The 14,819-nt window shown below is 46.8% G+C and overlaps 1 protein-coding gene across 2 annotated transcripts in view; it reads right to left on the reverse strand.

The window, feature by feature from the left end:
* The window catches only part of ppp1r16b (protein phosphatase 1, regulatory subunit 16B), a 161,303-nt gene that overhangs the window by 128,768 nt on the left and 17,716 nt on the right, over nt 1-14,819 (reverse strand). The window contains exon 1 of one of the 2 annotated variants that reach the window (XM_078236163.1): nt 13,541-13,781. The exons of the other annotated variant lie outside the window; for it this stretch is intronic. The gene's annotated coding sequence lies outside the window, so the exon portion shown is untranslated. Of the gene's footprint in view, nt 1-13,540; nt 13,782-14,819 lie in introns of those variants that run through there. 2 annotated transcript variants of the gene reach the window in all.

The raw sequence follows: 14,819 nt of genomic DNA on the forward strand, positions 1-14,819 counted from the left end.
GGGTCCCTGGCGCTGTGTGGCAGCAGTGCTAACCACTGTGCCACCCCAAGCTTATTCTGCCATTTGCAAAGAAGTATATTAATCTTGGTTCCGTAACCCTTGACACTTCTTCTAAGTTTGGCAGAGAGAGAAAAAGAGTTGTAGATTTCCATGAGCCTTTGTGGCAAAATTGTTTTCTGACATCACCCCTGAATGGTTTAGCTCTAAGTTTAAAATTATACACCCCCTTCCCCATCCTCCCCACGCCTATAACCCTCCACCTCATTCTTGACTCTCCCATTAGAAGAAGTAGTTTCTCCCTACGTCATCAAGTGTGTCAGTCCATGGTTCAGTTGGTAGCCCTTTGAGTCAGGAGGCTGTGGGTTCAAATCTCGCCCCAGGACCCGGGCACAAGAATCTTGGCCGACACTCCGGAGCGGTACTGAGGGAGTGCTGCATGGTCAGAGATCCTGCCTTTCAGGTAAGACCTTTTAAACAGAGGTCCCAACCTTACCTTCTGAGGTGAATGTAAAACACTCCCGGGGCACTATTTCAAGAGCAGGGGAATTCTCCCCATGTGTCCCGGCAAATATTTATCCCTCAATTAACATTGCAAAGACAGATCATCTGATTATCACATTCCAATTGTGGAATCCCACAATTGGCAAACTCGAGCTTGTCTCATACACATTGGCTGCCAAGTTTCAGTGACTACCTTTCAAAACAACTTAATTGGCTGTAAAGTGCTCGGGATTTCCCATGGTTGTGAAAGGTGCTATATAAATGTAAATTTGTTTTTAACGCTATCAACACCTTTAATCATCTCATCATAAAATCCCTTCAGTGCAGAAGGAGGCCATTCGGCCCATCGAGTCTGCACCGACTACAATCCCACCCAGACCCCATTCCCGTAACCCCACACATTTACCCTGCTAATCCCCCTGACACTAGGGTCAATTTAGCACGGCCAATCAACCTAACCCGCACATCTTTGGACTGTGGGAGGAAACCGGAGCGCCCGGGAGGAAACCCACGCAGACACGGGGAGAATGTGCAAATTCCACACAGGCAGTCGCCCGAGGCCGGAATCGAACCTGGCTCACTGGCGCTGTGAGGCAGCAGTTGCTAACCAACCGCCCACAAATACAAATTATAAAGTTATCACCCAGAAATATAAAATCCCAATGCACAATTTAGTGGCAAAAACATTTCGTGGATCTGTACAAAAATTAGTTATGTCAAATACTTGAGCGTTATTTCTGTCTGAAAACCACGTTAAGAGAAGGAAAACTGGGTCAAAAAGCAAAACAGACAAGAAGAATGATAAATGAGAAGCATGAGAAAGCAGTGATGAGGATGGTTCTGAATGCGAAAATTACTCACCTTCAATGTAATGGCCATAGCTGAATTAATAATAGGTCATTAGTAATAGGGTAGTCTGAAACTAGAGGGCATAGGTTTAAGGTGAGAGGGGAAAGATTTAAAAGGGGCCTGAGGGGCAACCTTTTCACACAGAGGGTAGTACTGCGTGTATGGAATGAGCTGCCAGAGGAGGTGATAGAGGCGGGTACAATTGCAATGTTCAAAAGATGTTTGGACAGGAACATGGATGGGAAAGATTTACAGGGATATGAGCCAGACGCAGGCAAATGGGACTAGTTCAGATTAGGAAACTTGGTCAGCATGGACAAGTTGGACTGCTGTGTATCTCTATGACTCTACTATTGTCTGAAAAGCTTGATGGCAAAAGATCAAGTGGCAAGAGGAATGATGTGATGAAGTGGGAAGCTGTAACTTCAGGTGGAGGCATAGTGGTATTGTCATTGGACTAGCAATCCAGAGACCCAGGGTAAGATTTGGGGACCTGGGTTCAAATCTCACCTTGGCAGATGGTGAAATTTGTATTCAATAAAAATCTGGAATTAAAAGTTTAGTGATGACCATGAAACAATTGTCCGAAAAACCCAACTGGTTCACTCATGTCCTTTAGGGAAGGAAATCTGCCGTCCTTACCTGGTCTGGCCTACATGTGACTCCAGAGCCGCAGCAATGTGGTTGACTCTCAAATGCTCTCTGGAATGGAGGGCAGTTAGGGATGGGTAATAAATGCTGGGCCCAGCCAGTGACGCCCACATCCCGTAAATTAATAAAAAAGGGACTGACCAATCCCAAAGGAAGCATTTTGTTAAAGTTGGAGAAAGGAAAGATCCTGGGGTGAAGTTTACAGTCCCACCCGGCACGGGAATCGGAGCGGACGAGAGGCGGACCATGGAAAGGTCTGTTGACCTCGGGCGGGATTTTCCGCTTTCGGGGCAAGCGAGGCCGGAAAATCCCATCCCATGTTTCTTTAGCATCTTCTATGATCTCAGGAACCTCTCATGGTGCTTTCCATCCAATTAAGTACTTCTGAAGTGTAGTTACTGTTGTCATTGGGATACACAGCAACCAATCTGAAGGTTCTCACGGCAACGGTGCGATGATGAGGTTCTCACGAGCAGTGATGAGATAATGACCTGTGATTAAGTGACGTTGGTTGAGAAATCACTGTTGGTCATGTGACTGGACAGAACTCCCCTGCTCTGTTTCCAAGAGTGCCACGGAAACATATACATCCACCTAACGAGGCCTTGGCTTCATGCCTCATCCAAAACAAAACAAGCACCTCTGACAGTGCAGCACACCCTCAGCGCTTACTGGAGTGTCAGCCTAGGGTTCAACTCTCTCAGTCAGAAGCATGAATATTACCACTAGGGTGACCAATATCCAGGGGTTGGTGGGGGCGGGGGCGGGGGGGGGCGGCTACTGCCAGAGCTGTGAGCCCCTGTGGGGCATGTGAGGGGTGGTGGTGTTGCTACAGGAAATAAACAGTTTGGATCTGTACTCTTATTACCCAGTTTTTACTTTTTAAGGGATTCAAGAGCAGGCCGGACCAGTGTTCTTATTTTGCACCTTGACTGTTTCTTCATTCTGGGCGTGCCAGAGAAAGGATCAAACAGGAGAGTCCAGTGCGCAAAACTCCAACATCGCAAATACGGGACCTTCAAACAAACCTGGACATGGGGCAACAAGCCCAAATACAGGACAATCCAATAAAATCTGGAGACATTGGTCTCCTTGGAGACACAACTTAGACCATAAGACCATAAGATATAGAAGCAGAATTAGGCCATTCGGCCCATAAAGTCTGCTCCCGCATTCAATCGTGGCTGATATGTTTCTCAACCCCATTCTCCCGCCTTTTCCCTGTAACCTTTGACCCCCTTACCAATCAAGAACCTCAGAGACTTGGTCTCCACAGCCTTCTGTGGCAATGAATTCCACAGATTCACCACCCTCTGGCTGAAGAAATTCCTCCTCATCTCGATTCTAAAGGGTTGGTTACTCTGAGGCTGTGTCCTCGGATCCGAGCCTCTCCTACTAATGGAAACATCTTTTCCACGTCCAGTCTATCCAGGCCTTTTAGTATTCTGTAGGTGTCAGTGAGATCCCCCCCTCAGCCTTTTAAACTCTATGGAGTACAGTGCCAGAGTCCTCAAACGCTCCTCATACCTCAAGCTCTTCATTCCCGGGATCATTCTCGTGAAGCTCCTCTGGACCCTTTCCAAGGCCAGCACATCCCTCCTTTGATATGGGGCCCAAAATTGCTCACAATACTCCAAATGTGGTCTGACCAGAACTTGTGCATAATAGTACAAATAAAAACAATTTAGTCTTCACTCCTGGTGTGCAATGACTTAGGAGTTGACTAGTTGTATTGTAAAGATGTTTTTAGGGTAGATAAAACACACCAGAAACCAATGGCTGAATATTCGCCTCTCATTCCAACACTTGCTGTCCCATTGACTCAACGCAAAGTATTTCGCAAGAAGGAACCTCGCATTTTGACAGTGACCTCCTTGTGATGCTCACTTGGTACATGACGCATAGACACATTGAGTGCTTGTTTCACACCCTGATACAGGTTCTTCCTGTGTCTCACAGACCATTTTCACAACTCTGTAACACAGCCTGAACAGTTGGTAAACAACTCAACAGCGAAGCCACAGAAAGACTTCGCTTAAGATTACTTGTGCCCAGAATGGAAATGTTAAATTTGTCCAGCTCACTTTAAAGAACATAGCATTCATTTTATTAGCCCAGAGTACAGACAGTACAAGTCAAAAGTGTATATAAATAAAAAGTAGGGTTGATTACTGTTACGTTCGGCTGAGCATGGGGTAGATTGTGCTGAAAATTAGCTCAGCGTCTGCTGTTGGGTAGAACTCTCGCCTCTGAGTCAAAAGATGTGTGGGCTCAAGTCCCACGAGAGATGTGAGCACAAACAAATCTAGACCCATATTCCAGTTCACTCCAGGGCAGGCACGGTGGCACAGTGGTCAGCACTGTTGCCTCACAACGCCAAGGACCCGGGTTCGTTTCCCGGCCTGGGTCACCGTCTGTGCGGAGTTTGCACATTCTCCCCGTGTCTGCGTGGGTTTCCTCCGGGTGCTCCGGTTTCCTCCCACAATCTGAAAGATGTGCTGGTCAGGTGCATTGACCTGAACAGGCGCCGGAGTGTGGCGACTCGGGGATTTTCACAGTAACTTCATTGCAGTGTTAATGTAAGCCTACTTGTGACAAATAAATAAACTTTAAGTTTACAGCGCTGAGGGAGGGCTACACCGGCAGAGGGACCATCTTTCAGTTGAGATTTCAAATCAGTGTCTTTCTGCGTTGGAGTCAGAGGCAATTTGATTGAAATATATAAGATCCTGAGGGGTCTTGTCAGGGTGGACATGGAGAGAATACTTCCCTCTTGTGGGAGAATCTAAAACTGGGGGTCACTGTTTAAGAATATGGGGCCACCCATTTAAAATGAAGATCAGGTGAGATTATTTCCCTCAGAAGGTTATGAGTCTTTGGAACTCTCTGCAAAGGCAGCGGAAGCAGAGTCTATCAAAGTTTTTAAAGCAGAGCTGGATAGATTTTGGTGCTGGGACAGACATGATGGGCCAAATGGTCTCCCTCTGCGTAGTAACAATTCTGTGATTGGTAAGCAAGGAGGGGGAGGGGGGTTGATAGGTTATTGGGGGTAAGTGGGATGCAGATTTGAGGTTACTATCAGGTCAGCCACGATCTCATTGAATGGCAGGGTAGGCTCGAGGGGCCGAATGGACTTCTCCAGCTCCTTGCTCACATGCTCTGTGTAACAGACATAAAGGACCCCACCACAGCATTTCAAATAGGAGCAGGGGAATTATATCAGGTGCCCTACCGATATTTATACCTCTCAATTACCATCGCGACAAAACAAATGATCTGGTCATTATCACAATGCTGTGGGTGGGAGCTTGTTGCGTGTGAAGAGGCTGGCATGTTTCCCACAATACAAGCAAAATATTCTGGACCCTCGAAATCTTAAATAAAATCGAAAATGGTGGAAATACTCAGCAGGTGTGGCAGCATCTGTGGGGAGAGAAAGAGGGATAATGTTTCAAGTCCGTATGACTCCTCTTCAGAACTGAAATATGATGGATTTTATGAATCGTTGAATGGTTTCAAGAAGGAGATAGACATATTTCTGATAAATAAAAATGGCTTCAAGGGATATGGGGAACAGGTGAGGAGGAGGGTTTGAGACCAGGGAGAGATCAGCTAGCTCCGTTTCACACCAGTTCCTGATGCTCTGCGCTTTTTGGATGATTGGCTGACGGGAACTTGCCCTGCACATGTTCAGAGATCATAGAATCCCTACAGTGCAGAAGGAGGCCATTCGGCCCATCGAGTCTGCACCGACTACAATCCCAGCCAGGCCCTACCCCCACATATTTACCCGCTAATCCCTCTAACCGAGGCATTTTAGGATTCTATGGGGCAATTTTTAACCTGGCCAATCAACCTAACCCGCACATCTTTGGACTGTGGGAGGAAACCGGAACACCCGGAGAAAACCCACGCAGACACGAGGAGAATGTGCAAACTCCACACAGACTGTGACCCGAGCCGGGAATTGAACCCGGGACCCTGGAGCTGTGAAGCAGCAGTGCTAACCACTGCGCTACCGTGCCACCAAATGCGCCAAATTTGACCTTCATGGCCAAATGCAAATTTAAGCACAACTGGGGGTGAAGTCCGACCCATTATCATTCTCCACTCATGCAGCTAAAGAAAGCGTTGTAAAGGTACTTGTAATAAAATCAGAGGTGACTTGCTGTGTCTTCAACAATGAACGGTTTATTATCAATATAATATAGATACAAGATAAGGATCTGACAGAACTAATACACAAGTCTACTCTCTCCTCTTCCCTGGCTGCAATGAGGTTCCTCCCTGTCCCAGGGTGTGCAACCTTGTTCCCGATTGGCTTGGCTTCCTGTGCAGACTCTCCATTGGGTCTGGCCCAATCACGAGGCCCTCAAAGGATTGCCCCCCCCCCCCCCATACAGGGACCACAGTATTGGTAAAACTTACAGAATACTGAGAGAGCTGGATAGAGTGGATGTGGAGAGGATGTTTCCACTTGTGGGAGAGACTAGAACTTGAGGGCACAATCTCTGAGTGGACACTCCTTTAAAACTGAGATGAGGAGGAATTTCTGCAGCCAGAGGGTGGTGAATCTGTGGAACTCTTTGCCACAGAGGGCTGCGGAGGCCAGGTCATTGAGTGTCTTTAAGACAGAGATAGATAGGTTCTTGATCAATAAGGGGATCAAGGGTTACAGGGAGAAGGCAGGAGAATGGGGATGGGAATCATATCATGATTGAACGGCAGAGCAGACTCAATGGGCCAAATGGCCTAATTCTGCTTCTGTATCTTACGTTTCTCGAACCTATTTAGTTGGCTCGCGTTGGAATGTCTTTACTCGATGGATTTGAGAATGATGTGGGGCAATTAGGATGAGGGGTGCTCAGGAGGCCAGGATTATGGTGCAGATATCTAGGAGGGTTGTATGGTGGGAGAGTATTATAGGAATGGGCAGAGGTTAAGACATAAGAACATAAGAACTAGGAGCAGGAGTAGGCCATCTGGCCCCTCGAGCCTGCTCCACCATTCAATAAGATCTTGGCTGACCATTCCGTGGACTCAGCTCCACTTACCCGCCCGCTCACCATAACCCTTAATTCCTGTACTGTTCAAAAATGTATCTATCCTTGCCTTAAAAACATTCAATGCGGTAACCTCAACTGCTTCACTGGGCAGGGAATTCCACAGGTCACAGGACATGAGAGTTTGAAAAGAAGGATAACATAACAAAACAAGGACTAAAATAAAGGTGTTGCACAGATCTAATGGATGAATGGAACTCGGCTCGAGTGCGAACACAGGCAGTGTTTTGGAAGACCTCAGGCAGGATTTCATGGCTTCGCTCGTCCCAAAACCGTAAAATCCCACCCGAGGTCAACAGAGGTTTCCATGGTCCGCCCCTCGCCTGCTCCGATTCCCGTGGCGGGCGGGACGGTAAAATTCCAGCCCTCAAGGTTACCAAGAGTGGGAGATGGAAAGTCAAACACCATGCGTCAGACCGTCAAGTCTAGAGGCTGCGACAGAATGGATGAGGGTTTTAGCAGCAGATGCGCTGAGGCAGGGGAAGAGTGAGGAGACATTTCTGAGGTCTAATCATGGCTCGATTATGCGGTTAAAGCTCACGCCATGATCCAATGGCACAAGGTTGGCGAGGGTCATCAGAGCAGAATGAAACTCTCGATCAGCACTCAGTAAAAACACGTGTGCTGGTTGAAATGATTACACTTGAATAAATTGCATTTAAATCACGCAAACATAGTCTAAGTACTCATCCTATATTAGAGGGTACTTATGATACGATTCAGTCACAATATTGTCCTTTAGAATGGAGCTTGACTAGAGACGTTCAAAGTACGAATGGATGGGAGAGGGTAAAAAGAAACCAATTGTTTCCAGTAGGTGAGGGAGTCTATAATGAGGCTACATACATATAAGATCAAACCACTGTGATCCGTGGGCGGCATGTTGGCACAGTGGTTAGCACTGCTGCCTCACAGCTCTGGGTACCTGGGTTCAATTCCAAGCTTGGGCCACTGTGGAGTTTGCACATTCTCCCCGTGTCTGCGTGGGTTTCCTCCGGGTGCTCCGGTTTCCTCCCACAGTCCAAAAATGTGCGGGTTAGATTGATTGGCCATGCTAAAGTGCCCCTTAGTGTCCCGGGATGTGTAGGTTGGAAGGATTCGCGGAATAAATATGTGGGGTTAGGGGGATAGGGCTTGGGTGGGATTGTTGTTGGTTGCAGACTCGATGGGCCAGATGGCCTCCTTCTAGAATCTTCTATGATTCTAAATCCAAAGCGTGGAATGTGTTTCCAGAAAGACAGAGGGTTGTGAAGCTGTGGTTTGCGTTATCAAAAATTAATAGCTGAGACAAAGACCACCAGCAGTTAAGGGAGGGAGGTTCAGGATGCTGACTCAGCAACGTTTGAAGGGATGGCGGCGATACCGTTCCAAGTCACAATTCAGATCAACTTGGAGCGGACCTGCAGCTGGTGATGCTCCCATGTCCATCTGCTGCCCACGTCCTTCTACGTGGCGGAGGTCACAGGTTTGGAAGGTTCTATTGAAGGAGCATTGCTGAGTTGTTGCAGTGCATCTTGATGATGGTGCACAATCCTGCCACTGGTGGAGGGAGTGGTGGATTAAGGTGGTGGGTGGAGTGCTGATCACATGGACTGCTTTGTCCTGGATGCATTGAGCTTCTCGAGCATTGTGAGGGCTGCACTCACCCAGGCAGGTGAAAGCATTTCATTCCGCTCCTGACCTGTGCCTTTTGAATGGTGGACAAGCTTCGGAGGGTCAGCAGGTGAGTTACTCGCCAGGTAATTCCATGGATCTATTAGTTAAATTTGAATTATTCCAGCTGGGGTGGGATTTGAACTGGAGCATTATTCCAAACCTCTGGCTAACTAGTCCAGTAACATTACCCCTAGGTTAGCATTCCTACCGGTATACACAGTCACCCGGTAATTCCGATATGAAAATTATTACACAGCACAAGTCTGGTTCTCCGTTGCAATGTTTTTAAAAGGTAAAATAGTCAATTTTATATTTGGAGCATTCGCACCATACGAGTGCCAAGTGATGACCATCTCCAACAAGAGAGAATCGAACCATCAGCCCTTGTCATTCAATGGCATTACCATCGCTGAATCCCCCACTATCAACCTCCTGGGGGTTACCACTGACCAGAAGCTGAACTGGACCAGCCATGTAAATACTGTGGCTACAAAAGCAAGTCAGAAACTAGCTATCCTCCGGCAAGTAATTCACCTCCTGACTCCCCAAAGCCTATCCAACATCTACAAGGCACAAGTCAGGAATGTGATGGAATACTCCCCACTTGCCTGGATGGGGGCAGCTCCAACAACACTCAAAAAGCTCAACACCATCCAAGAACAAGCAGCCCCACTTGAATGACATCCCTTCCACAAACACTCAATCCCTCCACCACTGATGCACAGGTAAATGTAGTGTGTACCATCTACAAGATGCAGTGCGGGAAATCACCAAAGCTTCTTAGGCAATACCTTCCAAACCCATGATCGCTCCCAGCTAGAAGGACAAGAGTAGCAGATACCTGGGAACACCACCAAACTGGAGGTTCCCCTCAAGCCTCTCACCATCCTGACTTGGAGGTATATCGCTGACCCTTCACTGTCGCTGGGTCAAAATCCTGGGACTCCTTCCCTAACAGCACGGTGGATGTACCTACTCCACATCGACTACAGCAATTCAAGAAAACAGCTTGTAACGTTTATTTATTTATTAATGTCACAAGTAGGCTTACAGTCACATCGCAATGAAGTTACGGTGAAAATCCCCTAGTCGCCACACTACAGCGCTTGTTCGGGTACACTGAGGGAGAATTTAGCATGGCCAATTCACCTAACCAGCACATCTTTGGACTGTGGGAGGAAACCCACGCAGACACGGGGAGAATGTGTAAACTCCACACAGACAGTGACCCAAGCCGGGAACTGAACCCGGGTCCTTAGCGCTGTGAGGCAGCAGTGCTAACCACTGTGCCGCTGTGCCACCCCATCATGCCGTCACCACCTTCTTAAGGTATGGGCAATAAATGCTAGTCTAGCCAGCAATACCCACATCCCAAGAATGAATTTTAAAAGTTGTGCATCTGAAAGCAAATCTAATTCAGGTTTGTGCTGTGAGCGAAAGGGATTCACTCACACGTACACAAGGAGGTAACCAGAATATCCCTTCCTGATCAACCTTTTGCACTGAAATAAAATGACAGCCTTACTGCCTTTTCATCAAAAGAGGACGAGAAGTTCAACTCCAACCAGGTGCACAGAATGAAACTCATCTCTTTCTCTGCCTAGCGAAATCAGTCTGAAATCAGCTGAAACCAAGGCCCCAGGGGGCATTGAGTCAACAGCACAAGCCAGCCCAAAACTGAAGAGAGATTGATATTAAATGGACGGGAATGCTGACAGGAAACTGGCTGTACCAAAAAAAGAACAGCTTAAAGTAAAGTTTATCTACTAGTGTCACAAGTAGGCTTACATTAACACTGCAATGAAGTTACTGTGAAAATCCCTTAGTCGCCACACTCCGGCACCTGTTCAGGTACACTGAGGGAGAATTTAGCACGGCCAATTCACCTAACCAGCACATCTTTCAAACTGTGGGAGGAAACCGGAGCGCCAGGAGGAAACCCACGCAGACACGGGGAGAACGTACAAACTCCACACAGACAGTGACCCCAAGCTAGGAATCGAACCCGGGTCCCTGGCGCTGTGAGACAGTAGTGCTTACCACGATGCTACCATGCCGCCCACAGCTACCACAACAACAATAGAATTTGTAAAGCACCTCATCATATCGTTGGAATGTCTCAAAGCATTTCACAATTACTGTTAACAGTACAGTGACTGGTCGATGCAGCAATCATTCTGTATTAGTAATGTTTCACAAATAGCAGTGAGCGGGAAGACTCGTTCATTTGTTTCTCCTGCACCCACCCAGTGATGTTGGTTGAGGAAAGAATGTTGGCCAGATCACCAGGAGAATCTTCTTCTCCTCTTTCAAGAGTCACAGCATTATCAAGGTCCAAAACAGACACGGGTTTGAGGAATGACCCTTCCAATATTGCAGCATGCCCTCAGTGCTATGTTGACCTATACTGGCTCTCAGTCTGATAACGCCACAAATTTCAAATTCCCATCTTTGGGTTCATATCTCTCCATGGCAGCCCCCCACCCCCCATTGTCTGTAATCTCCTCCAGTCCTCCAACCTTCCAAGATCTCCCTCTCGATCCTCCTGCACATCCCCAATTTCCATTGCCCCACCATTAGCAGCCATGCCTTCAGCTGCCTAGGCCCTAAGCTCTGCATTTCTCTCACTTCTCTCCACACCTTTCAACCACCTTTTTTTGACCAAGGTCTTTGTGATCTCCTGTCCAAATATCTCTTTATGTAGTGGCACAGTGGCACAATGATTAGCACTGTTGCCTCACAGCGCCGGGAACCAGGGTTCAATTCCGGCCTTGGGTCACTGTCTGTGTGGAGTTTGCACATTCTCCTCGTGTCTGTGTGGATTTCCTCCGGGTGCTCTGGTTTCCTCCCACAGTCCAAAGATGTGCAGGTTAGATGGATTGGCCATGCTAAATTGTTCCTTAAGTGTCCCAGGATGTGTAGTTAGGGGGATTAGTGGGGTAAATACGTGGGTTACGGGGATAAGGCCTGAGTAAGATGCTCTGTTGGAGAGTCAATGCAGACTGGATGGGCTGAATGGCCTTCTGCACTATAGGGAGTCTATGATCCTATCTGGCTTTGTATTCAAGTTTGTTCAATAACAAATGAGACATCTTACTCTTTAAAAGGCGCCATAAAAATGTAAGTTGCTGCTGTAACATCAAATCTGGTTACAAGCTCAAATAAAAGTAAAATACTGCGGATGCTGGAAATCGAAGATAAAATCAGGAAGTGCATGAAAAACTCAGCGGGTCTGGCAGCATCTGTAGAGCGAGAAATAACATTTCAAACCTATCATGACTCTTTGGAACTGGAGAAGGGTCATGTTGGACACGAAACACTCACAATATTTCTCTCTCGCTAGATGTTGTCAGACCTGCTGAGATTTTCCAGCACTTTCTGTTTTTATTATGAGCTCAAATCCTCTTGCGGGAGCTGAACCCATATTTCTCTCCTGATCCGTGGACAAAGCGTGTTATTGACTCGAGTCATGAACATATCATAGTGTTGCATGTTAGTGTATATTTGTAGAAGAGGTACCAAAATTGTTAACAGCGAAAGTGCAGGCGAAATTATTTTGCTCCCCAACTATTACTCCCCTCAGCTTAAGAGCGGAAAAAAAATCAACATAAAAATACCCACAAAAAAAAATCATCTTTCACATAGAATCATAGAATTCCTACAGTGCAGAAGGAGGCCATTCAGCCCATCGAGTCTGCACCGACCACAATTCCACCCAGGCTCTATTCCCGTAACCCCACATATTTACCCTGCTAATCCCCTGACACTAGGATCAATTTAGCATGGCCAATCAGCCTAACCTGCACATCTTTGGACATATTAGAGTGATACGACACATGAAATCTCATTTAGCCACGCCTGTCTGTTAGCCCTTTCCAAGGGATCTGTCCAGTTAGACCTACTCCCCAACTCACAGCCCTGGAATTTTTTTTCATTTTAGATATTTATCCAATTTCCTTTTGAAAATGACTATTCAATCTGTTTCCAACACCCCTTTCAGCAACACATTCCTGATCTTAACAACTCATTGCAAAAAAGGATTTGCCTCTCTAATTTGCCAATCAGTGTCCTCTCCTTCTACAAGTGGAAACAGCTTCTCCATGAGGGACATAGATCAGCTAGATCATAGATTATTTTAGATTAGATCAGCATAGATTAGTTAATCTATGCCCCTCAACAATGAGGGGCATAGATCAGCTAGATAGTCAATATCTTTTCCCAAAGGTAGGGGAGTCTAAAACTAGAGGGCATAGGTTTAAGGTGAGAGGGAAGAGATACAAAAGGGTCCAGAGGGGAACTTTTTTCACACAGAGGGTGGTGAGTGTCTGCAACAAGCTGCCAGAGGTAGTAGTAGAGGCGGGTACAATTTTGTCTTTTAAGAAGCGTTTAGACAGTTACATGGGTAAGATGGGTACAGAGGGATATGGGCCAAACGCGGGCAACTGGGACGAGCTTAGGGGTTAAAAAAGGGGCAGCATGGACAAGTTGGGCCGAAGGGTTTGTTTCTGTAAACCTCTGTGACTCTATGACTCTATCCCTACTTATTCCATCTAGAGCTCCCAACATTCTGAATGAATCTATTAACTCTCCTTTTCACCATCTCTCTTGTAAGGACAACAATGCTGGTTTCTCTGGAAGTACCTTTGTCATAACTGATATCAAAAAGGGATTTTTTTCAAATGAAATTTAGTTGAATGCAACTTCAATAGCTTAATAACTGAGCCTCAAATATCACATGGCATCGCAGACAGAGAGATTGAAATTCTCAAGGAGCCAACACAGACCAGAAAACATCAAATAAAATGTAAGTTTTTTTTTACCTGGAAAAGCTCAACCGGAAGAATGTACTTTGCTTCGTGGCAAAGCAATATTCGTCAGGTCCACACAACTTATCATCAGCAGGGCAGCCAGTACTCCATTTTACCTTTAACGCTTCCTGTTCACAAACGCCGCAGATTGCAAACTGACAAGCGACTTCCTCTGCGTGCATGTCACCGGGTCCGAGTTTCCATCAGAAACAGTGCAAATAGGAAGTCAGAGTCTTGATAACGTCGCTGCTGCGAAACCTTACTTCAGGACAGGATAGTCGCAGAACATACGTACACTCAGAAAAGAAAGATCAGGAGATGATTAAGCTGACGTAGAAATCTAAATATCAAATCACAGGAGCTTTGAACCCTCTTCAAAGTTTGACACACTTTAGATTTTTGTTTCAGTTTTATCGATGTGCATCCTGGCACTCCAGACAAGTGAACATTTTTCAATGTTTTATATTGTTGGTTGGGGATAGTGGCACAATTGTCATCTTGACAAAACTGAGACAGGACTTGGGTATTTCCTGGTTACTCTAGATCCAACTTGATTTCCTGGAAGTGATTTCTGATCGCCTGGGAAAGTTGGAAGGAAATGGTTGGGGAGTGCGTTCCCCTCTATCTCACTGGCCCCATTTCTCTTTGTTTTTGGTCTCCTTAGAAGAGTACGTGACGTCAGGAGGGATGGGGGGAGGGTTAGATGTGTGCAGTCATGATGCTCCAGCCTTTGTGGGCTTGAGACAGGATGGTGGGCGCAATAGGTCCTCGGAGGCAGAAGTCCCTTCATCAAAATTCCATTATTTACAAGATCCAACAACACTATGCAGAGTGTTCTCAGAATGTAGTCTCCATCCGGAGTGTCAGAGGAACTGGCACTCCTGTTTAAGTGCAGAGCATAGAGTTCCCCGATTGGACCACCAATTTGGCCTTAATCAGGGAGTTCATATTCGACCACTCCTCAATTGCCTGATTAAAGTTGTTACACTTCTCTCCCCCAAAGTCCGTGGAATCCTGATTGCCCCACGGGTCTTCTCCTCCGTTTGCGCACCGGGTCCACATCCTCCAACTCAGCCTCTGATGCTGGAGAAGTGTATTGGTTGGGTGTCCATCTCTTCCGCAGCGGAGGGCTGGTTCATCTTCTTCCTCCGGTATCCAGGGAACCGCTGCAGCTTCGTCCCCTCTGTCCATTTTTGGACTCTGAGGTTCCTGCCAGGGTTGCTGGGGAATCGGTGCTGGCCCGCAGAGGAGGACTCTCTTCATCCCTAGGTCTGCAGGGCCGACTCGGCTC

This window comes from Mustelus asterias, chromosome 20 (assembly GCF_964213995.1).
Source record: "Mustelus asterias chromosome 20, sMusAst1.hap1.1, whole genome shotgun sequence".
Lineage (NCBI taxonomy): Eukaryota > Metazoa > Chordata > Chondrichthyes > Carcharhiniformes > Triakidae > Mustelus > Mustelus asterias.